Source organism: Acomys minous, assembly GCF_964271855.1.
Source record: "Acomys minous genome assembly, chromosome: 17".
In the NCBI taxonomy this organism is placed as follows: domain Eukaryota; kingdom Metazoa; phylum Chordata; class Mammalia; order Rodentia; family Muridae; genus Acomys; species Acomys minous.
Window position 1 is genome coordinate 52,361,437 of NC_140500.1, and position 24,254 is coordinate 52,385,690.

The window sequence follows — 24,254 nt, forward strand, 5'->3', positions numbered from 1 at the left end:
GAAGAGATGGCTGCAGAGCCCCAGCTGAGGTCACTGTGAAGGCCCAGCCCTGCCTGAGACCAATGCTCAGACATTCTACTGTCATTCTTGAATATTTTTCTCATGACGGCAAAACTAGCAGGAATGAACAGAGACCCCCTCCCCCGAGAAGAGGGCAGTGGGATGGAGGAAATGGGAGGTTTGATGCCTAATGTGTACGTGCGCAATCCCAGTGGTGGGGGAGGCCAAAGAACCAGAAGTTCAAAGTCAGCTTTAGCTACACAGTAATTTCGAAGCATGACTGGGACACAAGAGCCTCAGTTGAAAAGGGCTGGGCGGTGGTGGCTCACGACCCAGCACTTGGGAAGCAGAGGCAGGCGGATCTCTGTGAGTTCGAAGCCAGCCTGGTCTACAAAGTGAGTCCAGCCCAGCCAAGGCTACACAGAGAAACCCTGTGTCAAAAACAAAAAATAAAAAAAGAAAGAGAAAGAAAAGAAAAAGAAGAGGGTGTGGGCAGGAAGAATGGGAAAGAGGAGGAGGCAAAGGTAAAAGTAAATCAGGTCACCTAAAAGGTTGGAGCTAATGCCTTTCCTGGAAGCAGTAGCCCTGAGAGTGACTTACACCTGGCCCCTCCTCCTGCCTCAGTCAAGCTTTGCTGATATTTGCAATGACTTGGAGGTCTGTCCTCCCCTCCCCATGCTGGGAATGGAGCCTGGGCAGCAAGAGCTCTACCGCCAACCTCTGTCCCCAGCTATTGAAAGCCTTTAAGCCTATTATTTTCTGCCCATGGTGTTGAAAGGCTGGAAGCCCTGCCTTTCTTTACTCCACACATTGTGGCTCTTTGTGTATCAGCGGTAGAAAAATGGGGTGACACCTGAAACAAGTCATCCCTAACACAGCACAGACTGACTGGACAGGGGTTCAGGGTATCTGGATAAGGCCTGGACTAATCAATGGGTGGATGGCTTGCCGCACACACAGACAAGAAAGAGGAAACTCTAAAGGTGTCCCTTAGGCTGTGGTCTTCTACTAAGACAGCTTTTTGCCCAGGCCCATGCTTTCCAGAAATGTCACCCTTCTGCAGCTGCCACTGTCACTGGTTAGGACACAGGACAATGTGTTAGTTTGGCCTTTAGAATTTACGGCCCACATTCCATGAGCCCAGCCATGAATGTACAAAGAAAGCACCTAAACGCTGTTCCACTTGTGCTGTGTGAGAACAGATTACCCAACCTTTCTGGCTCTAAATTTGCTGAGATGTACTGACAAAGTGGGCAGATAGGATATGGCCACCCATGAATGCTCCAATCACTAGACATAATTCCAGCTAATAAGGGAGGTTTCCCTCTCTCTCTCTCTCTCTCTCTCTCTCTCTCTCTCTCTCTCTCTCCTCTTTTTAAAGATTTATTTATATTATGTATACAGTGCTCTGCCTGCATGTACACCTGCAGGCCAAAAGAGGGGCATCAGATCACATTATAGATGGTTGTGAGCCACCATGTGGTTGCTGGGAATTGAACTCAGGACTTCTGGAAGAGTAGTCAGTGCCCTTCTTAACTTCTGAGCCATCTCTCCAGTCTGAGTTTCTCTTTTTTCAATTAGAAGCTACCCCAGCTAGGTGCCTACATGTCCACACCCTTTGCTACCTGCTTCTTTTTCCTGTTTATTCCATTTTATGGCTTAATGAATTAATTAATTACACCATGGGTCTTTCCTCACATACATAGCAACCATCTCCAGCCCCTATCTCCTTTTCCAACAAGGCAGTCCCCAGGGAGGAACCATAGGGTGATTGCATCCAGCCAGGTGGGTGGGTGGCTTTGCAAGTCTTCCTTTTTATAGGAATTTTACTTTTTTTAAACAAAATGTGTGCACGGGGTGTGTACCTGGAAAAGAAGTTCAGTGAGATCATCTTTGAGGGCCTGCAGTTCCTGAGGCTGCTGTAACCTCAGTGGATTACAGTCCTGCAGTCCCAAGATAAAACACCAGCTCTGCGTGGACTCTCAGCACTGCCCTTTCCTGTTCTGCTCTCGGTTTCCACTCGGTTCCATAATCCCTTGGACTTCTTGGTCTGCACTGTCTCCCCGCTGCCTCTACCTCTGTGTGCCATTCCCCTGTGGGCCTGTGTCATCATCTGGCCATCTTTGTTTGTTTTTGCTTTTTAGGTTTTTCAAGACAGAGTTTCTCTGTGTAACAGCCCTGGCTGTCCTAGACTTGCTTTGTAGACCAGACTGGCCTCGAACTCACAGAGATCAATCTACATCTGGCCATCTTCTGTGTCTGTAAGGTCCTGTGACTACATTTCCTTCTTGATTTAGGGAGGAAGGGTTTTCTGTAGCCCAGGCTGGCCTTCTACTGGCTGTGTAGCCAAGGATGACTTTGAACTTCTGAACCTCTTGCCTCCACTTCCTGAGTGTGGGGATTACAGGTCTGCACAACTATGCTCAGTTCATGCGGTGGCAGGGATCTAATCTAGAATTCCAAGCTTCCTAGCCAAGCACTCTAGCCACTGAACTACCTTACCCATTTTCTTGCCCCTCAAAGTGCTCTGAAAAACTAAAACTTAAAAATAACTAATCTAAGTGGGGAGAGGGCTGAGGGAGAGGTTTCAATGGTTAAGAGTACTGGCCTCAAAGACCTGAGTTCAGTTCCCAGCACGCAGCTAGCTCCAGGAGATCCGAGCTCCCCTACCCTGGATCCTACCCCGACCCTGCAGGCACCTTCACACACACAAATAAAAAATAAAAACAAATCTTCAAGATGAGGTGTAGTGGTTCTTACCTTTAATTACAGCACTTGGGAGGCAGAAGCAGGCAGATCTTCGTGAGTTCCAGGACAGCCAGAACTGCACAGAGAGAGTCTGTCTCAAAACAAAAACAAAAAAACAAAACAAAAAACCCAACAACAACCAAAAAAAAAAAACCCACAAACAACAACAACAAAAAACCTACAAGTAATGAAAACATTAAAAACAAAATCTAAATTAGGGGCTGGGAACATGGATCAGCTGTCAGAGCGCTTGCCTAGCATCCAGAGGGTCCTGGGTTCAAACCCCAGCACTGTATAAACGAGGTGTGGTGATGTACACCAGTAACCCCAGCACTTGTTGGGTGGAGGCAGGAAGTGAAGGCCATCCTCAGTTGTCAGGTCAGGATTGTCTCAAGAAAACAAAAACAAAAAAATCCCAAAACAGTGTTGGTGAGCAGGTACACTCTGGGGCTGTTTACAGGACAGGAACCTGGGTAGTCAGCACAGCAGGGAAGGAAGGGGCCGTGGCTGCAGGACCACTCCCAGCTCCACATTCCTGGCTGAGCATCATCAGCACCCTCCTTCTGCTGCTTTCCATCCAGATCTTCACAATGGCAGGATGCTGTCAGCCTGCAACCTCACCAACAGGGAGTAAAGCCTGTGACACCTGGGAGAGGCCCACACAGGCAGGAGTGGAATCCTGGCCACCTGACCCCAGGGCACTGAGGAAGAGGGACAGTGCTTGGGATCAAGAATGTGTGGCCCAGGGCTGTTTCAGGCCTTGTCACCTGGTGCACACGTGCTAAGCAGGGTTGAGTCTGCCATTCCAGAGTTGCACACGGCCTGCTCCCTCTTGCCTTCTTCTAGCTCCTCAGTAAGGCTTAAATGTCCTCTCGTGATCAAAGCTAACTGGAGTTCTCCAGGCCCAGAGCACCCTGGGAGAACATGCAAGGCCAGTGTTGTCCTCTGAACTGTACCCCAGCACCAGCTTAGCTTGCTGCTCTGGAGTACTGCCTGTGCACAGATGCGGACCAACTTGACGCAAGGACTGAGGGCTATAAGAACCTTCCAGAATTTTCAGAATGTGCCATGTAAAAACAAATTTTTTAAAAGATGTATCTATTTATTTATTATGTATACAGTATTCTGCCTGGATGCCAGAAGAGGGCACAAGATTCCATTATAGATAGTTGTGAGCCACCATGTGGTTGCTGGGAATTGAACTCATGACCTTTGGAAGGGCAGTCAGTGCTCTTAACCTCCGAGCCATTTCTCCAGTTCTGTGCCATGCAAATTTAAAGTAAGAATATTTTGCCCAGAGTGGTGGCCCATACCCTTATTCGGGAGGCAGAGGCAGGTGGATCTCTGAGCTCAAGGCCTGGTCTACAGAGTGAGTTCCAGGACATCCAGGGATAAGCAGAGAACTCCTGTCTCCAAAAAACCAACCAAAGACAAAGAATATTTTACTATGATCATGTGATGAACCCAGAATGAATCCAGGATGGACTCCTAGATGCTAAGCAAGCATTCTGCCAACTGATCCACAGTCCTGGCCCCTAAATTAATTTTTGTTTTTAAAGATTAAGTTTTAATAAGTATTATTTTAGATCTGCACAGTGCCTTCAGAAGAAGATTCTGAAGGATTCTCTCTCTCTCTTTCTCTCTCTCTTTTTTTTTTTTTTTTTTCTGACTTTTCCAAGACAGGGTCTCTCTGTGTTAGCCTTGGCTGTCCTGGACTCACTTTGTAGATCAGGCTGGCCTCAAACTCACAGTGATCCACTTGCCTCTGCCTCCTGATTGCTGGGATTAAAGGCGTGTGTCACCACACCCTGCTTAATTCTGCAGGATTCTTAACAGCCCAAAGTCATTGTCTCAGTCAAGAGTTGAGCTGATTTCAGGAGGACCTCCTTTTAGGAACACAGGCCCTGGCCAGGCAAGGAGACTTTAACTGCCTCACTCGCGTGCCCCAACCTGGCCTTCCTGAAGATGTCCAGGGCCCAGTCTTCAAACCCTGTTTTTGCCATAGCTGGGGCCTAGCAGTGCCTCTGGCTACACATTGTTTTACCTTTGACACAGTTCAAATCCAGGACAACTTCAGGAGAAGCTGCCTTGTACTACTGTGAGTGTCCTGCTAGCGGATAAACTGTTCCAGAGAGAGAGAGAGAGAGAGAGAGAGAGAGAGAGAGAGAGAGAGAGAGAGAGAAGAGAGGAGAGAGGAGAGAGAGGAGAGAGAGGAGAGAGAGGAGAGAGAAGAGAGAGAGAAGCTTCCTGACATAACCCAGTGTATGGATTGCATATTGTTTTATTGTTTGGTTTGCTCAGAACCTACCATTGTTAATCTCTCCTGGGCAGGATTTGGGAAACTAGTGTATCACAGGTGCATGTATAGAAGCCAATACTGTAGGGTAGAGAGATGGCTCAGTGGTTAAGAGCACTGGCTACTCTTCCAGAGGTTCTGAGTTCGATTCTCAGCACCTACCTTGGGGCTCACGACTGTCTATAACACTTGTTGCAGGGGATTTCTCCTGGCCTCATTGGTACAACTGGTACACTACCACACAGACAAACGAACACTAATATACATAAAATCAAACTAAATAATTTTTTTGAGACAGGGTTGCTCTGTGTAACCCTAGAGGTCCTGGAGCTCACTAGGTAGACCAAGCTGGCCTGGAATCAACCTGCCTCAGCCTCCTGAGTTCTGGAATTAAAGGTGTGCACCACTATCACCGGATAAAACTAAGTAAGCCAACAAAATAATGAATAAATAAATAATAAATACACCAGAACAAAAAAGGAAAGCTTAAAGTTCTTTTTTTAAGTTGTGGGTTTTTTGTTTGTTTGTTTGTTTGTTTTCTTTTCTTTTTTTGGGGGGGGGGCAGAGTTTCTCTATGTAGCTCTGGCCGTCTTGAACTTACTTTGTAGACCAGACTGGCCTGGAACTCACAGAGATCTGCCTGCCTCTGCCTCCCAAGTGCTGGATTAAAGGCATGGGCCACTACCTCTGGCAGTTCTGAAAAAGAAAAAGAGGGAAACATTGTAGGCTTTCTGGTCCTACTGGACGGCCCTGCAACAATGCCATTATTGCTACAATGTCCCAATTTCTCAGACAGGGAAAGGGCTTCCAAGGCTGTGTTGTTACTTTTCCTATTACTATGATACAATACCCTGATCGAATCAATTTAAGGAAGAAAAGGTTTATTTTGGCTCTCAGTTCAAGTACTATGGTGGAGAAGCCCTGGCAGCAGGAGGCAGAGGCAGCTGGTCACATTGTATCCACAGTCAGGGAGCAGAGAGAGGTGCATGCTGGTCCTGGCTCCCTTCACTTCCTCCTTTTCATTCAGTCTGGGATGCCAGCCCATGAAATGGTGCTGCCCACAGTCGAGTGCACTTTCCTACCTCAGTTAACCTTATCTGGAGAACCCCTCACAGGTATGCCTAGAGGCTTCTCTCATAAGTGACTCTAGATCCTATAAAAAAAAAAGTTTCATCCAACAGGAAGTCACGGACACAGTGAGCCCAGTCAGGGTGTTCTGGTTCAGGAACTGGCTCAACTTCTTCTTGATCATGCTTTCTTTTAATGATTGCTGTGATTGGTTTTGTGTGCTAGCTGTAGTACTGTGGTCCCTGGTACTGTGAAGTGCTGAAGGGGCCACAGGAGATGGAAAACGCCTCTGTTCTTGGTAAAATGATTCTGTAAGTCCTTTGAGCCACCAGATCTCCCTCTGTCCCTCTGTCCATTCCACAACTCTTTTTCATTTTAACTTTTTCTTTTCTTTTCTTTCTTTCTTTCTTTCTTTCTTTCTTTCTTTCTTTCTTTCTTTCTTTCTTCCTTCCTTTTTAGAGCAGGGTCTCCTGTAACCCTGGCTTAGATTCACTAAGTAGCTCATGCCCCACCTCCTAAACTCTGGGACTGCAGCAGGTACCCTCCTAACCAGCTTTGGTCTCCACCTCACCTTCTCGTTCTTTTTCATCTCGTTCTTTTATGTTTCTGCCTCCCCGGAACCTTCAGTGGCTTCCCATCGCCTGCTCTGACACGGCAGCAGTCCTAGAACCCACTATGTCCTCCTTTCCAGCTCTCTGTCTCTCTCTTCTCCAAATGCGCCCGGCACTCTGTCCTTGCACCCCACTCTGTTTCCACGTGACTCTTTCTTTAGCCTCTACTCAAATCCCTTCTACTCCCCAAGCACTGCCCAGCACTGCCCATGCCACCACACTCTGCTGCCTCTCAGGGATGCTCACAGCCCCATCCTCTGATTCACTCCTGCAGCTCTCTGCTTGCACGAGGTCTAGGATGACATTGTAGAGTGCGCTTTCTCCTTTCACTATAACTTCTAGGGCTAGAACTTAGGTCATCAGGCTTTCCAGGCCAGCCCTTTTACCAGCTAAGCCATCTCAGGTGCTTTAAAGACTGGACTCTTGGCCTTGAGCAACAGAGGTATGCACTCTCATCCCTGGAGCCACTCCCCAGCCCTCCCGCTCCTTTTTTCCAGGAAGAAAACTTGTCCTTTGTCAGAACTAGCCCCATACCATCCTAGATGGGTTGCACCACCAGGCAGCCATGGGCCAAGATTTCTGAAACCATAATCTACAGCAGTTCTTCTTATCAGTCGGCTCTCTTAGGTGTCTCCTTTCAGGGAGGACTCTACCTGAGGCGCTCATCTCTCTTGCCCTTTCTCTGGGAGAACCCAGGCCCCACTGAGACAGTCAAGAGATGCGTTTCTGCTCTCCCACAGATTGGCCAGGCTGTTTCTGAACTTCATGTGAATGGGTCATATAGTGTGTTTGACTTCTTTTCCTAGGCAGGAGGGCAGAAGATGGAGAGAGTAGTGTAAGTGCATGTGCATGCCGGCATGCACATATGTTCTGTGTTCTGTAGCAGTGAAGCCTTTTGTTGTTGAGCGGTAAGTGTCCGCTCTATGGATGAGCCAGTTTCTGGTTGTGCTGTTGAGAGAGAGTTGGTGTGTGATCTGCTCATCAGCTCTAAGGCTGGGGTGTAGTTAGTAGTGCAGGGCTGATCTTGGGGGTGGAATCCTTCTAGTTTCTACTTCTCCAATGCTGGGATTGCAGTCTAGCCAGGACTACTCCTGATTTTATGAAAACTGAGTTAAACTCAACAGCCCTCAGGGAATGAAAGGATCACCAAAGGTCGAAAGTTAACCTGGTCTACACTGGGAGTTTCATTCTAGACAAGACTTCATAGCAAGAGCCTGTCTAAAGATTTTTTTTTAATCGTTTGTTTTATTGTATGTGCATTGGTGTATTGCTTGCATGTATGTCTGTGTGAGGGTATCAGATCTTGGAGTTACAGACAGTTGTAAGCTGCCATGTGGGTGCTAGGATTTGAACCTGGGCCTCTGGAAAAACAATCAGTTCTCTTAACCACTGAGCTATCTCCCCCAACCTTTGTCTAATGCTTTAAAAGCAAAATAATGGAGCTGGAGAATTCAGCAATTAAGAGCACTGGATGTTCTTGCAGAGGACATGGGTTCAAGTCCCAGCACCCACATGGGTCTTACAACCATCTACAGCTCCAATTTCAGGGGACTTTTGGCCTCTATGAGCACCAAACCCCAAAATTTAAATACAGACAAAATACATAAAAATAATATATTTTTTAAAAATCAAAAGTAGCTCATGATTTAACTAATAGATGCACAAAAATTAAAAAAAAAATGCCCTGTAATCCTAGCACTTGAGGAGGCAGAGGCAGGTGGATCTCTGTGAGTCTGAGGCCAGACTGATCTACAAAGTGAGTCCAGGACATCCAAGGCTACACAGAGAAACCTTGTCTTGAAAACAACAACAACAACAACAACAAAAGGATGTCATAAATAGATTTCTGTGTTTTTTGTCCTATTCCAATATCACTTGATCTGGTTGCTGTAATTTTTTTCTTTTTGAGACAGAGTTTTGCTGTATAGCCCTGGCTATCCTGGAACTCTCGTTCTGTAGATCAGGCTGTCCTTAAACTCACAGAGATCTGCCTATTTCTGCCTTCTGAGTGCTGGGACTAAAGTCGGGCCACACTATTGTCTAATTCTGGTTATTGTAATCTTAAGTTAGTCAGATGGTGACCTCTAATACAAGTCTGAGGCCAAACAGTGCTATGGACTGAGATCTGTCTCAAAAGGACTGGCAGAGAAGACCTGGCACAGTGGCACACGCCTTTAATCCCAGCTCCCAGAAGGCAAAGCCCCTCCCCCCCCCCACACACACAGAGAGAGAGAGAGAGAGAGAGAGAGAGAGAGACAGACAGACAGACAGACAGAGACAGAGACAGAGATGACAGAGAGACAGAGAGACAGAGAGAGATTGGTGTTAGTAATTTGTTTTGTTTTACAATGTTGAGGATGGAACTCAGGTTCTCCAAATGTCAGGCAACTGTCGCCCTTGAGCTAACTCTCAGCCAAGTCTTACTTTGTTTGTTTGTTTGTTTGTTTGTTTAACTTATATGCATGTGTGTACCTCTGTGCACATGAGTGAAGTGCCCAAAAAGGCCAGAAAAGGGCATTAGATCCTTTGGAGCTGCCATTGTGGGTGCTGGGAACTGAGCTTGGGACTTTTGCAAGAACAGCACACGTTTTTAACTGCTGAGGCATCTCTCCCACTGTTTGTTTTGAAACAGACTTGAAACAGACTTGGTTTACCCAGGCAGGCCTACTACTACTCACTATGTAGTCCGGGGCTGGCCTCAAACTTAAAGCAATCCCCCTGCCTGAGACTCCCGAGGGCTGGGAGTACAACTTCGAGCCACACCTGACTTTAAGTCTTGGGTTCTGTATGAGAGTCAGTGTAAAGTTTTAAGCAGCAAAGGGACAAGATATGATTGATGATTGATTGATTGGAAAGACCACAGAGAGTCTGTTGGGGAACTGAAATGTCACCATGGGCCAAAAGCAAATATGGGAGCCCTGTGAGAAACTGTCACTTGCTAAAACACAATGTGGTGGAAGTGTGCCGGCCTCTTGAGTACAGTTGCCCCAACCTTAGAGAACTCAGTCCCTGGAAACTGCTGGAGCTGAAGTCCAGAGGGCAGGATGTGCAGTTGGTTCATCTGCCAGGGCTTGGCTCTGAGACCACGGAGGGGAGGGGCTAGCCTGCTTGGGTGTGCCTGAGTTGTGGGAAAGGGAAGAGCTTCCAGATTAGATGCTGCAATAAAAAGAACAGTCTAACCTGTTTCCCAGAAGGTCTTGCGCCAACCTCTCATGAAGAGTGTGCCAAGACTGTATGTATAGCCCAGTGGCAGAGGGTCAGGGTGGGGGTGTTCTCAGCACTGCAAAGGAAAATAAAAATCCGTAGAACCTTGCTAACACCTTCTCCAGGAATACCACTGTATGGGCACAGCTTGACATGGCTGCAGCCATCTTGAGTCATGAGAGATGCCTGGCAACCTTTTTCTGCATAGCCTCCCAGCAAACCATAAGCAGATAAAGCCATTCGAGTCTCTTCGGTCTTAATCAGTGACTCCTCCAGATCCTAAGATAAGCAGATACATCCATCCAGCGGAAACCCGTTAAACCCACTCAGGTTTCTGACCAGGAAACCAGTTGGTCACGATGCTGCTGGGACCATCTGTCAGTAAATTTCTAATAAGCCACAGCGTGTAGTGTCCAAGGTTGGCCTGCCTTTCTTGGTTTCCTAGTGCCTTGGGGTGGATCCTCAGGACTGCGTTGTTCTGGAAAACCTGTGAATCACTGGGGAGTCTCAGTTCTCCCCCTCTGCCTTCAGGGAACACAGTTCACATAGCTTTTGAGTGGTAAACAAACATTGAGAACATTTATGTCAACTTCCTGGGAACACAAAGTCCCCATCCTGGGATTTGGGTGCCATACCCCCTCATCTTGATCCAGGAGATGCAAAGCCTCTGCATGCTATGGATGTGTGTGTATATATATATATATATATATATATATATATATATATATATATATATATATATATATATATATATATACGAGGCCATTCATTTTAGACCTGAAATCCTGCCATCCCTGGACAGTAGTGTGAGTTCACATTGTCTGGATTGGTTACCTATCAGATCGCCCTGAAAGAGTGGTTCAAACAATAAACACATGCTCTTTGCTCTGGCCAGGAATTTGGGTGAAGATGGTCAAAGAATCTGGTCACTGTCAAGGTATCATCTGGGCCTGCTGTTATCTGAAAGCCTGATGCCCTCACTCTCTCTTGGGGCTGTTGGTGGGGTGACTCAGTTCCCCTTTGTGGGTGTCTGTCCCACTGCGGCTGGCTTCCCCAATGAAGTAGTCCCGGAGAGCAGTGTTTGCTGCAATGTTTCTGTGACCCAATCTCAGAAGTCACTCATCATCCCCTGCAATATCCTTTGAGTCACCAAGGTCATACTGCTTGCTGGGAAGGGACACAGGGGATGTGAGACACTTTGTCACCTGGCCGGGGAAGGGGCCCGGGCCACTCTCTGGTCTACCTGGGTGCCAGGTGCTGTGCTAGATCTGTGGCTGGACTTGCAGGGGTCCTAGACAGCATTGTAGCTGTCAGGGAGCCCCTTAGATCACAGCAGCAGAAGCCATCACAGCCAGAACCTCAGGCTTGGTGGATGAATGGCCTGCCCTCGGGGGTAGGGCATCCCAGCCCTGGAGAAAGCAGAGAGGTCTCAGCAGCAGGTGGCTTGGGTATCCGGAACAGCTTAGGCCTGGAGGAGGAGGAACAGTGTCACACCACACATAGTCATGACAGATGAAGGAATCAGGTCCACGGCACAGTCCTCAGAGATACCCCTCTCCCCAGCTTCTGACTGACACAAAGCTATCAGTCATGTGCTATGCTCTGTTCTGGATGCTGCATTTCCAGCAGATGGCCACAGGGACATACTTTTGACCACAAAAACACTGTGGTGCTGGGGCAGGGACAGGGCCTGGAAACTACCACCAAAATAGTTCTGTTTTCGCCAAGCAACATATGCATGCCACCTGCAGAGGGTAACACCATGTCCCCATGTGACATATGAGAAAACTGAGGCTTGGGGCTCACAGCACTGCCTGGGGTCACAGACAGGGTGATGCCAGGCTTTGCTGTGGACACCCCAAGCCCACACAGATGTCAGCATGGCAGCCTCTTCATGCCTCTCAGAACACACAAAGCACTGAGCAGAGGCTTCCCAGGCCCAGGGCTTCCCAAGTTGGGAGGAGGCAGCCAGCCTGGACTCATGTGTGGATCAGCTTCTGTGCTCAAGGTCAGCCATGTGACCGATTAGTCGGGCCCATGAGTCCCACGGGAGGGATTTTCAGGGATTGCAGAGAAGTGAAGTGTCTCCAGGCCTGACCTCGATTTCTTCCAGACCCCGCCCCCCACCTTCTCCAGAGGTGAGAACAGATGCAGTGGCTGAGGAGGGTTCTGGGAGCCCCAAGGCTCAGGCTCCCTCCATAGTCTGTCACCTGATCTACAGCCCAAGTTTGGAATCATTGCACACCCTGGAAAAATCCCTCAGCCTGCCAGGCACAGAGCATCACTGCCCAGAATCTGTGAGGTAGTATATGTGTGTGTGTGTGTGTGTGTGTGTGTGTGTGTGTGTGTGTGTGTGTCCATTTCACAAGTAAGGAAACAAAATAGCAAAGTGAAAGCTGTTGCCCGGATATGCATGCAACCCCAGAGCCAGGCCTATCAGTGTTTCTTCACAGTGACAGGGGCTCAGTGCCACAGCTCCATGAGCTTGTAGAGTGCTGTCCTGCAGCCATGCAGAGTTGAATCTGTACACTGGCACAGAAAGCTGCACTGGGGGCACAGACACCAGAGGGTTTCTGGCTCCCATCCTACTGAGGATGGGAGAAGGACACACACAACCAAATGACAAAAAACATACAGAAGCATAGGTGAGTTCCAGGCTCAGTGTGACCTTTCTCAGGGGAATAAGGTGGAGAGGAATTTGGCAGGACAGTTGATGTCTTCCTTTGCCCTTCCTCAGGCACAAAGCCATAGCCACCCCTCCCCCCTCACAGAACTCTCCCTGAAGGTCTAGGGATGATAGGACTCAGCTGCTAAGTGACTGACTGCCTCACATGCAAGGAGCCCTGCGTTCTGTCTTCAGCCTCATGAACTGGGCGCAGTGGCCCACACCTGTGATTCAGTACACTGAAGGTAGAGGCAGGAGGAGAAAGAATTTCACAGTCATCTTCGGCCACATTGCTAGGTCATGGCCAGCTTAGGTTACTTGCACGAATCAAAACTAAACCACAAAACACTCTGCTTTGATCAGCTGTGGGCTGACTTTTTCTTGGCCACCAGGCTGACCCCAGCTATCATTATACTTAAAGCAGCATAGCTGGACAAGTGCAGATGACTAATCAGTGCCGAAGGTCAAAGTGTGGCAGACCTTGCCTTTGGATAGGCTTCTTTTCCTGGCCTCCCTGAAGGGAGCCACTACCTGTACCAAATCTAATCCTATTCATTTTTGTTTTTGTTTTTGTTCTGGATGGGAGGGGGTGTTTCGAGGCAGGGTTTCTCTGTGTAGCCTTGGCTGTCCTAGACTCACCTTGTAGGCCTCGAACTCATAGCAATCCACCTGCCTCTGCCTCCAGAGTGCAAGGATTAAAGGCATGTGACCCCACACCTGGCTCCTATTCATTTTTAAATTTACTTTTTACATACATATCTACCTACAAAGAATATAGACAAATGTCAGTATCTTCATGTTTATAGATTTTGCATGGCTTTGCTTTGTTTTGTTGTACTGGATGTCTTGTTTTGAGATAAGCTCTTGCTATGTATCCTTGGCTAGCCTAGTACTTGCTATGTAGCCCAGACTAGACTTACTAATAGCAATCCCCTTGCCTCAGCTTCCCAGGTGCTGGGATTATAGGCAAGTGGCTCCATACCTGGTTAGGACCATCTTTATGCTAACCCAGCTTGGGACCACTGAGTTGTAACCTTCGCTTTCACTAGAAGAGGGTCATGGTGGATGATTCTTTTGGAACCTGTCTTTTTTTCTCTCTACAGCACATCTCTGGGATTCATCTGTACTGGTGGTTCATGTTGGTCTGGTTCACTCATTTTTATTTTTTATTATTTATTTATTTATTTATTTGGTTTTTCGAGACAGGGTTTCTCTGTGTAGCCTTGGCTGTCCTGGACTCGCTTTGTAGACCAGGCTGGTCTCGAACTCACAGCGATCTGCCTGCCTCTGCCTCCCGAGTGCTGGGATTAAAGGCGTGCACCACCACGCCCGGCTTTTTTTTTTTTCACTCATTTTTATTACTATGAAAAGTTCATACCCAGGTGGTGTGATTTTTGTTTTTCTGTTACAGATGAGACCATTGGGGCTCAGAGAGGTTAAAAACAAAAACAAAAACAAAAACCTGTGAGGAACCAGCCAGCTTCTAAGCAATAGAAAATCACAAGCTGAAAAAAGAAAGAAAGAAAGAAAGAAAGAAAGAAAGAAAGAAAGAAAGAAAATCACAAGCTGGTCCCCAGATGATATGGCTCCTACTGTCCTTTATACTAAATTACATGAAAAATAAGGGGGCTGGAGAGATGGCTCAGAGGTTGAGGGCACTGACTGCTCTTCCCAAGGTCCTGAGTTCAATTCCCAGCAACCACATGGTGACTCATAACCATATGTAGTGAGATCTGATGCCCTCTTCTGGAGTACTATACATACAGGCATAGTACTGTATGTATAATAAATAAATAAATCTTTTTTAAAAAAAGAAAGAAAAAAGAAAAATAAGAAAAGGACAATAAGAAGCGAGCCCTGGGAGCCATCTCATCCCTGGGGGATGGTCAGGATGGGATCTGGGTTGACCAGAAGGTTGTCCAAGGTCAGAGAATACCCTCAGTTCTGGAGACATGGTTCAGCAGGTGAGACTGCATGCTGCTGCCATAGGACACTGGGGTGTGACTGAGGGGCTCACAACTGCTTGTAACTTAAGCTCTAGGGGATATGACACTCCCTACCAGCCCTCTATGCACTTGTGCACACACCACATGCATGTGCACATGCCTATACACAGACACATAAATAAGAAAAATAAATATAAAAAAACCCAGCCACTCTCGGTCCTATATCCACAGCACATAGACCATAGTGGGGACTTGGGTTCTGTGAAATACCTCTGCAGCTGGGCGTGGTGGCACACACCAATAATCCCAGCACTTGGGAGGCAGAGGCAGACAGATTGCTGTGAGTTCTAGGCCAACCTGGTCTACAAAGGGAGTCCAAGACAGTCAAGCCTACACAAAGAAACCCTGTCTCAAAAACAAAACAAAACAAAACAAAAACAAAAAACAAACAAACAAACAAACAAAAACAAACCAAAACAAAAACCTTAAAAAAAAAATTCATGGAAGGGCCAGAGATGCAGCTTGCTGGGTGGAGTGCTTACCTGGCATGCACAAAGCCCTAGGGCCATCCACACCACCACTTAAGCCCAATCTGGTGATGTACACACTGGAGAGGTGAAGACAGGAGGATAAGGAATTCAAGGTCATCCTCAGCTATATAGTGAGTTTGAAGCCAGTCTAGGTTACATGAGACTCAAAAAACTAAAAATAAGAATCAAAAGATTGGGGCCAGAGAGATGGCTCAGCGGTTAAGAGCACTGTCTGCTCTTCCAGAGGTCCTGAGTTCAATTCCCAGCAACCACGTGGTGGCTCACAACCATCTATACTAAGATCTGATGCCATCTTCTGACATGCAGATAGAGCACACACACACACACACACACACACACACACACACACACACACACAATGTTTAAAAAAAAAAGGAAGGAAGGAAGCTGGGTGTGGTGGTACACACCTTTAATCTCAGCACTTGGGAGGCAGAGGCAGGCAGATTGATGTGAGTTTGAGGTCAGCCTGGTCTACAAAAATGAGTTCAGGATAGCCAGTACTGTTACATTGGAAAACCCTGTCTCAAAAAACAAAACAACAACAACAACAAAAACAAACAAACAAACAAAAGAATAAAAGATCTTGGGCTACCCTGTCAGCAGGCCAGGCTCTCATCACAGGCAGGCCACCTGTGGCCACCTGCCTCTCTTTCTTCCCTGGTGCAATGGCCTTTGTAGGTGTGCCTTAATCCCACACTGGCTTCAGGAAGAAGGGCTATCTTTTTTCCATAATCTGGGTAAGGTATAGCTCAAACCCTAGTCACAAGAGACCTTCAAAGAACTCCTTGGAGCTTAGAGTCAAGGCTACTGGCCCATAACCACATTATCAAGGCTCTGGATGTAGTTGTGGACACAATCCAGCTGTCAGCTCATGCCCCAGACATATGAGCATGTCATCCAACACAGGAGGAAACCCCTCCCTTTCTCCCTCCCCATCTCTGGGAGCAACAGTTGCTTCTCTCAGCGTTTCCACAGCCTCCCCAGCCCTCACACCAACCACCCCTTGTGCCTGGCACAGGCCCTGCCCTTCCTGCTAGGGGCAGCTGCTGCCGGGGGGAGTGGCCTACCCTCACACTCTGGCACCAGGCATCCGTTTTGCATAAACAGGAGTCCAAAGCCAGAGCCAGCCTAGGGCGCCCTCAGAAAGCACCCTAGCTGGGATAGCAGAAGGGCAGAGCAAAGCCACATAGGGGTGTCCCTAAGTGCTAAGGGTTGGCTCCTTTCAACCTTTCCAGGTTGGTCTGTTCAGAACCACCCACAGGGGGAGGTAGCGGAGGCCAAACAGCACCGCCTACATGGAGGGGTTGCAGGTGTGTTCAGGAGCTCGAGTGTAGCTCTGGTATAGAGTGTGGTTTTGGGTTCAACGCCCAATAGATGACTCAGGGCAGAAGGCAGAGGCCGTAGGGGAGTTCAGGAGCTTGGATGTAGCACAGGAGAGAGTGTGTGGTCTTATGTTCATCCTCCAGCTTAGGACTCAGAACAGCTCATCTGTATGTTGACCTTTGTGCCCCTGGCCCTGCGCCCCCCCCCCCCAGTACCCCCTGCTCCCCGGCCCGCTCCCCAGGCCCCTACCGCCCCACCCCGCCGCCGTGTGATATTGAGCATGTGGCCTGAACTAAGCCCCCAATGTTTTAATCTGCTCCTGCTCTGATAGTGACAAGGGATGGTAAGGAAGGCAGTACCACCCAGAATGACTAGGAAAGAAGTTTAGGGTTAGGATGCTAAGTGTATCGTAGGCTGGATGGAAGGTCATGGCAGCATAGGAAACTGACAGCAGGAACAGGAAGGATGGATTGGTTGAGTGCATGTGTGAAGGGCAGTCCTGGTAAGTGCCCATGGGTTGCAAAGGAAAGGAGCCAGAGAGACAGGGATGAAGCCACATCCCTAGCCCCTCCCCCTCTTTAAAAAAATTAAAATAAAATAAAATAAAATTGAAACAGTGTTTGTGTTGCAGAGGCTGACTCTGACCTCACTCTGTAGCTCAAGCCGACCTTGAACTTTGTCCCAGCCGGTGTAGCCAGGATTCTAAGTGTGGACCACCATGCCCAGTTCATCCCCCACTTTATAGCACGGAAAAACAGAGTACCAAGAGCTGAATACCAGGCACATTGCACTTGGTTGTCAAGCTTCACTTTTGCAGAGGACCAAGGGCATCTGAGTTCTCAGACCTCAAACTAGCAGGTATAAAAAGGCTCAGAGGGACTGGCTGAATGCATGCCAGGGAGAGACCAGGCTCCATCCACATCCCTCCAAGGATGCTAGGACCATGGATACAGAAGAGACAAGTAGGCTGAGACACATGTGTGCGCACCTCTCTCCCCAGCAGCAGCCTCCTGGGCGCTCTCTCTCTCTCTCTCTCTCTCTCTCTCTCTCTCTCTCTCTCTCTCTCTCTCTTTGTTTTTTGTTTTTTGTTTTTCGAGACAGGGTCTCTCTATGTTAGCCTTGGCTGCCCTGGGACTCACTTTGTAGACCAGGCTGGCCTCGGAACTCACAGCGATCCTACGGCCTCTGCCTCCCGAGTGCTGGGATTAAAGGCGTGCGCCACCACGCCCGGCTGCCTCCTGGGTTCTCAAGGAGGCCTTTCGGGGAGTTAATGCTCCAGGCTGAGTCCTCCTGTAAGACCCTGGCCTGGCTGCTGGTCTGGACCTGGCAATGGGGACAGGGGGTACATGAAGGAGGAGGAGGAGAATCTCCAAGCCCCAATGCTTTGTGCAGCGAGAGACATTTACTGCCCCCTCTCACCTGACAAATGATCTTTGGCAAGTTCAGGAAGCATATCTGGCCATACCTGTCACATCTGTTGGAAATTGGTCAGTGCGGTCTCTGCAGAGTTTCCAGGACTTTTTTGAGTTTGGATGCTCCAATGTCTGGGAGGTGAAGAGGCACTGAAATGTGTATCATTTATCTCAGAAGTGAAGACAGAGAAAGGGAGAGGAGGAGAGAGAAGGAGAGAGAGAGAGAGAGAGAGAGAGAGAGAGAGAGAGAGAAAGAGAGAGAGAGAGAGAGAAGAAGAAGAAGGAGAAGAAGAAGAAGAAGAAGAAGAAGAAGAAGAAGAAGAAGAAGAAGAGAAGAGAGAGAAGGAGAAGGAGAGGCCAATGAGCTTATGAACGCTTAGGCAGACAGGACATAAGATCAAGAGCAACATGGAACCTTTAACCAGGGACAGCTGGACACAGCAGCTGAGCGCCTTGGTTCAGCAGGCTCCCTTTACTGTGTACCACATCCAGCTGGGGAGTAGGAGACCCATGGGTTGGGAAGAAGAATGGAGTGGTGGCACCAGCTTGCTGTGGGCTGCCTGATCTCATACCTGCCTGACATAACAAAACATACCCATCACTCTTCTCACTGGTGTCCTGCATCAGGCAGAAGCCAGTCAGATGTACTTTCTCCCAGGCATGTGGATCTGCACCCGTCAGCTCAGATCTTAGGATCTCAGGTCCCATCTGAAATGAGTCTAGCTAGCAAGTGTGGCCATGCATGCTTGTAATCCCAGCACTCAAGATTCTGTAGGAGGATTGCCACGAGTTCCAAGCCAGAGCCTGTCTCAGAAAATAAAAAGATGTCAAGATGGCCCAACAGGGTTTGGCATGCAAACCTGGGGACCCGAGTTTGCTCCCTAGAACTCCCATTAACGTGGAAGGAGAAAAGCAACCCCTCAGAGCTGTCATGTGACCTCCAAGGCACGAGTGCTGACATACTAATAATAAAGACACACTAATAATAACCACACAGACACACTACTAATAAAGTTTTTTTAAAAAGATAATGAGCCGGGCTTGGTGGTGCACACCTTTAATCCCACACTCGAGAGGCAGAAGCAGGAGGATCTCTGTGACTTCAAGGCCAGCCTGGTTTACAAAGTTGAGTCCAAGATAGCCAGGGCTACACAGAGAAACCCTGTCTCCAGAAACAAAAACAAAAACAAACAAACAAAAAAGGACAATAAAATGACTCTTACTAGTGGCTATGTGCATATGTGTGTTCTGTGTGTGTGTGTGTGTGTGTGTGTGTGTGTATTATATATAGTGTGTATGTGTTTGTTTATGGATGTGTACATGTATGTATATGTTATGTGTATGTATACATATATGTTTACATATATGTCTTTATATGTATATGTGTGTGCATGGTGTGTGTATGTGGTCTGTGTGTGTGCTTTCATGGTAGGAGCCCTACTCACTTGTTATGGTATGGTCATTCTGTGCCTCAGTTTCCCTGTACATGACCATCATTGTCCTGTGGTACTGTTTTAAGGGCAATATGAGGTGTGTTAATGCAGCAATGAGCACAGTCACAGACTCCAGCCAGCCTTACCCCACCCTGATGGTAAGAAATTGAACCTGTCCAGGTGCCTAGGTATGACTGGCCCAATGTCGTTCAACATTCTTGATCTATGACATAATCCAGCCTTCCAGGTAGAGAAACTGAGGCCCTGAGGAATAGCTCAGCTAAGATCAGGCAGCACACAGGGAAAGTAGGTGCTAGCAGGCAGGCATGACTCCAAGGGAGACCCAGCCTATTTCAGCCTTAGTTCTGTTCTGAGGCAGCCTGAAGCCCAGAAGGTGGGTGGGATGGCAGCATAGCGAGTGGGGCTGCCCCAGGGGCCTCTGGGTAGTGGTTGAACTGGAAAATGCCAGGCACCTTAGGAATCTTGTGTCAGGAGATGACCCTGGAACACTAGCAGAGGCAGTAGGGCAGCAGCTGGGGAGGGGCCCTCAAAGGCTGTCAGAAGAGAGGACCTAGGCACACTTCGGCCTGGCTGTTGCAGAGCTAAGAAAGACATGGTTGTGGGCTGTGATGCAAGCTAGGGTCCTACCAAGCAATGAATGAAAGAATGAAGGAGTAAATGAGTGAATTTTTACCATACATGCTAAGATCAAATTTGGTGCTAGAAACCATCCTATAGAGCCAGGGTCTGGCCTCACACAATCTGTATATAATACGAGGCTGACCCTGCACCAGACACATGGCTTATGAAGTCAGTACAATCACTTCATATGGAAGTACTGTTACACACACACACACACACACACACACACACACACACTTTTTTTTACATGTATTTGTGTAGGTGCATGTTTGTGTGGGTGTGCCATGGTACCCATGTGGAAATTAGAGGACACTTTTGAGGAGTCAGTTCTCTGCTTTGACCATAGGAGTACAGAGACTGAAGTCAGGTCATCAGACTTGGTAACAAGTGAGCCATCTTGTTGGTCTTACTATCTCTTATGCCCTGATCCCAACACACTGGGATGTTCAGAGAAGCAAGGAAGCAGGATTCTCTGGCTTAGGGTCACAGCTGCGGAGACCAAGGGCCAGGAATGGGTGGGGAGGAGACAGGGCACAGTGGAACATTCCAGAGCAAGACAGGCTGCAAGTCAGGTGTTTTGAGTCACACATTGAAAAGAACAGAATCCTGAGCTGCTGCTGGTAATGAGTGGCCAGAACAGCCCTCCCCTGTCCCAGGCCTGTCTCTGCCTTCCTGCTGAGCAGGTGGCAGCTGTCATTGCCCATTTCGAGAAGCCTAGACTGAGGCCTAGGTCAGGGCCAGTACTGGACCTGGCACTGGGAGCTTTAGGCATCAGCGTTGGTCAGAATGTGCTTGTGGGAGGCAACCTGAGGCCTGAGAGAGGACAAAGCCTGGAAACCCAAGCTTGTTTACACCTGGGGATTAAGGCAGACTATGTGGAGGGGGTAGTTTGCCAGAGAGGCAGGCAGGTAGCAGCAGGCCTAGTGCAAAACTCAGCAAGGGGGTGGGCCAGGCCAGCCTTGCCCAGGTCTGGTGTCTACATGTCACTGCTGCTCGTAGGTCAAGAGAGAGAGAGAGAGAGAGAGAGAGAGAGAGAGAGAGGCCTGCTTTCTGTTTATTGATCTACCACAAATGACAGGGAGACTCCTCACAAACAGTCCCTTTGACCTGTGACCAGCCTAAGGCTCTGGTCAGTGCTATTATTGGTTGCTACCTCCTGGTCACTGGCTCCTAGCCAGGTGCAGCTGAGCTGGGCTGAACAGCTTGTCGACTCCCAGAGCCACTCTAGGACTGTCCTCTGCAGCCACCACCCAGGTGACAAGCCCTCTCTCCCACTACAGAGCCAGGAGTAGGTTGTCCTCATTCTGCGTGCCTGCAAAGGGCTGGCCCTGTGCCAGACCAGTGAGGCACATGCAGGAAGCTGCCCCTTTGGTGTCCCCATGTCAAGGTGGGTTTGGCTTGAAGCAGTGGTGACTGGCTCAGAGAGAATGGGGTAGAGCCAGAAATTATTTGTTTTTAGTGACTCTGGTTACACGGAGTTATTGGGCACAGCATGATAAATAGATACATGTATGTGGGTGTGATGTTCAAACCAGGATGGTTAACATCGTAAGCCGTGCATGTTGGAACATGCCAATAACCCCAGCATTTATGAGACAGGAGGATCTCAGCTATGTAGAGAGTTCAAAGTCAGCCTAAATTACCTAAGATTCTGTTGAAAGAAAGAAAGAAAGAAAGAAAGAAAGAAAGAAAGAAAGAGCTTGAAGATGGTTCATTGGTTACAGAGCCCACTGCTTTTACAGACTAAGCAGCTCATAAACTTTCTGCAACTTCAGCCCCAGGGGGTCCAGCTCCCTCTTCTGGCTTCCTCGGGCACCTGTGCATCACCAGGCCCAGGAGGCAACAATAATGGTGACATTTACCTCCCTGAGCTCTTAGAGACCTATGTTCCTCATGGTTTACCCTCCAATTGGAACAAGTCCACACTATAAATACCTCCTCTCTTCCTGGACAGAGGCCCAGAGAAATCAAGCAACCAGGCACCAGCTTCACAGCGGACAGATGCCGTGCAGTGTTGGTACCCATCCTCGGGATACCCAGTGATGGGGAGAGTGCCTGGTGATGCTGGATGCTCTACCAGAATGGGGTCATTTCCAGGTTGTGAGTGATGGTGTGTTTTCATCAGTAACTCTTGGCCCTGAACTGGGTGTCTCGGAGAGAAGAGACTAAGGTGAACTTAGCTGAGCTTTCAACCTTGGCTGAGCCAGAGGAGCAGCCTGGGGACTGGGCAGGGCCAGACTCCAGCCAGAGCTGGCTCGCAACACTTGTACCTGCACCTCTCTGTATCACCCTGCTCTGTCAGGGCACAGGGACTGGCAGGCAATGGCCTTGAGCTCCAGGCATGCTCTGCTCAGACCTGATTCTACCTGCCTGTTGGAATTAGGAGCTCTGACAGCCAGGAGGCTCTGCTGAAGGCTGAGGAGGAAGAGATGAAAGAGGGGGTATCCCTTAGGAATAGGGTATCTCTGAAACAAGTAAGCAGTGTTTGCATCTTGACTCTAAGCTTCCTAGCTTGGGGTTTCCCAGGCATTTCAGAACACAACTCAGGATTTCAGAGGCCTTGTCTATGAAGTGGGGTTTGGGGGAAGGATTCAGCCATTTCTTTTTCTTTCTCTTTTTTTTTTCAACTTTTTTTTTCTTGGTTTTTCGAGACAGGGTTTCTCTGTGTAGCCTTGGCTGTCATGGACTCACTTTGTAGACCAGGCTGACCTCAAACTCACAGTGATCTGCCTGCCTCTGCCTCCCAAGTGCTGAGATTAAAGGCATGCACCACCATGCCCGGCTGATCAAGCCATTTCTTAATGACCCTAAATTTCACAGCTCTGAGGATGCTACTAGGAGAGGCCCAGAGAAGTGAAGGTGCTTTCTCCAGATCACACAGCGTTGCCTTTCTAGCCAGTATATAGTACAGACTCTGGGCTAATGGAGCAGTTCAGGGCTGGTGTCCCTACAGCTGGGAGAGATAAGGAATCAGAGGTTGTGTGTGTGTGTGTGTGTGTGTGTGTGTGTGTGTGTGTGTGTGTGTGTGTGTGTGTGCGTGCATGCATGTTCTAACTCTGGTGTGCAGTGTATGGGGTGGGATCAGATTCTAAATCATATCAACAGAAGACTTTTTCATGAACTGGAAGTCTTTTTCTTTCTTTTTCTAAAAGACAAGGTCACATGTAGCCAGTCATGACCTTCAACTTCTGATCATCCTGTCTACCAAGTGCTGGGATTACAAGCATGCCCCGCCATGCCTGGCTTATGTCATGCTGGTGATGGAAGCCAGGGCCCTGGGTATGCTAGGCAAGCACTCTACCAAGCTACAGGCTACAGCCCTTGTCTCCAACTAGCAAGAGGAAAAAAGGAGGAGGATGTTGAGGTGAAAACAATGAGAGAGAGAGAGAGAGCGCTTGCGTCAGGTCTACCTGGCCAACTCCTCTACTTTCCACTGCAGCTGGAGGTGGAGAAGCAGACTGGCTCTCTGCTCCTTGCAGTTTCCAGAGCCTCCCTGGGGTGGGAAGAATGGACAGCAGGCAGATGCTCTCTCTTCATAACCTTCAAGGACAGGGCAGGATCCATAGTGGGGGATGGGAACGAGGGCCTAGGTAGAGCTGCAAGCAGATGACTGTCGTACCTTCAAATAGCCTCATGGCTTCCAAGGGGCAGAGGACATGCCTGGGGCCTAACTTGAAGCAACGAAGTGAGGCAGTGAATATCAGGGTCTGGACCAGCGTGGAGGCTCTGATGATGGAGTGTGAAGGCTACGCCATGGGGTTTAAGAGGAGAACTCCCAGGCGCCCCCCTCCCCCACAGCACCAGGCTGCTGTGTACTACGGGCTGGGTGAAGAGGATGGGACACATAGGTTGCTGTGCCATAGGACAGCTCTTGGCAGCTGGGTTGTGAGTTGGTGGCCTGGAGGGATCTGGACAAGCAACATGGCTGGGCTTCTCTAGACTCGAGAGGAGCTTTAGCAGGAGAGTAGTACCATTCTTGTGGGCAAGACATGAGCTCAGAGACGTTTCTTTGCAATGTCAGGAGGAGAGGGCAGCTGTCAAGGTGTGGACAATCTGAACTTCAAGACTGATGGAAGAAAGGGTGCCTTTGCTGAGACAATGAAAGCCAGGAAAGGCTGAGCCTTGGGAGGAGGAGGAGCAGGGCCTGGGGAGGGAGGATGGGTTGAGTTTCTGGATCTTTAGTCTGGATGATTCGGGGTCAGAGGAGGCTCTTGGAGGGCTGGGGATGTGGTGCAGTTGGTGCAGTGTTTGTCCACCTGCATGAAGCCCTGGCTTTGCTCCTTAGCATTGCAGACACCAGACATAGTGGTGTATGCCTGTAATCCCAGCACCTGAGAGATAGAGGCAGAAAGATC

General features: G+C 48.6%; 1 protein-coding gene across 3 annotated transcripts in view; it reads left to right on the top strand.

The window, feature by feature from the left end:
- The window catches only part of LOC311587774 (uncharacterized protein), a 36,928-nt gene that overhangs the window by 4,976 nt on the left and 7,698 nt on the right, over positions 1-24,254 (top strand). The gene's annotated exons all lie outside the window — the stretch shown is intronic.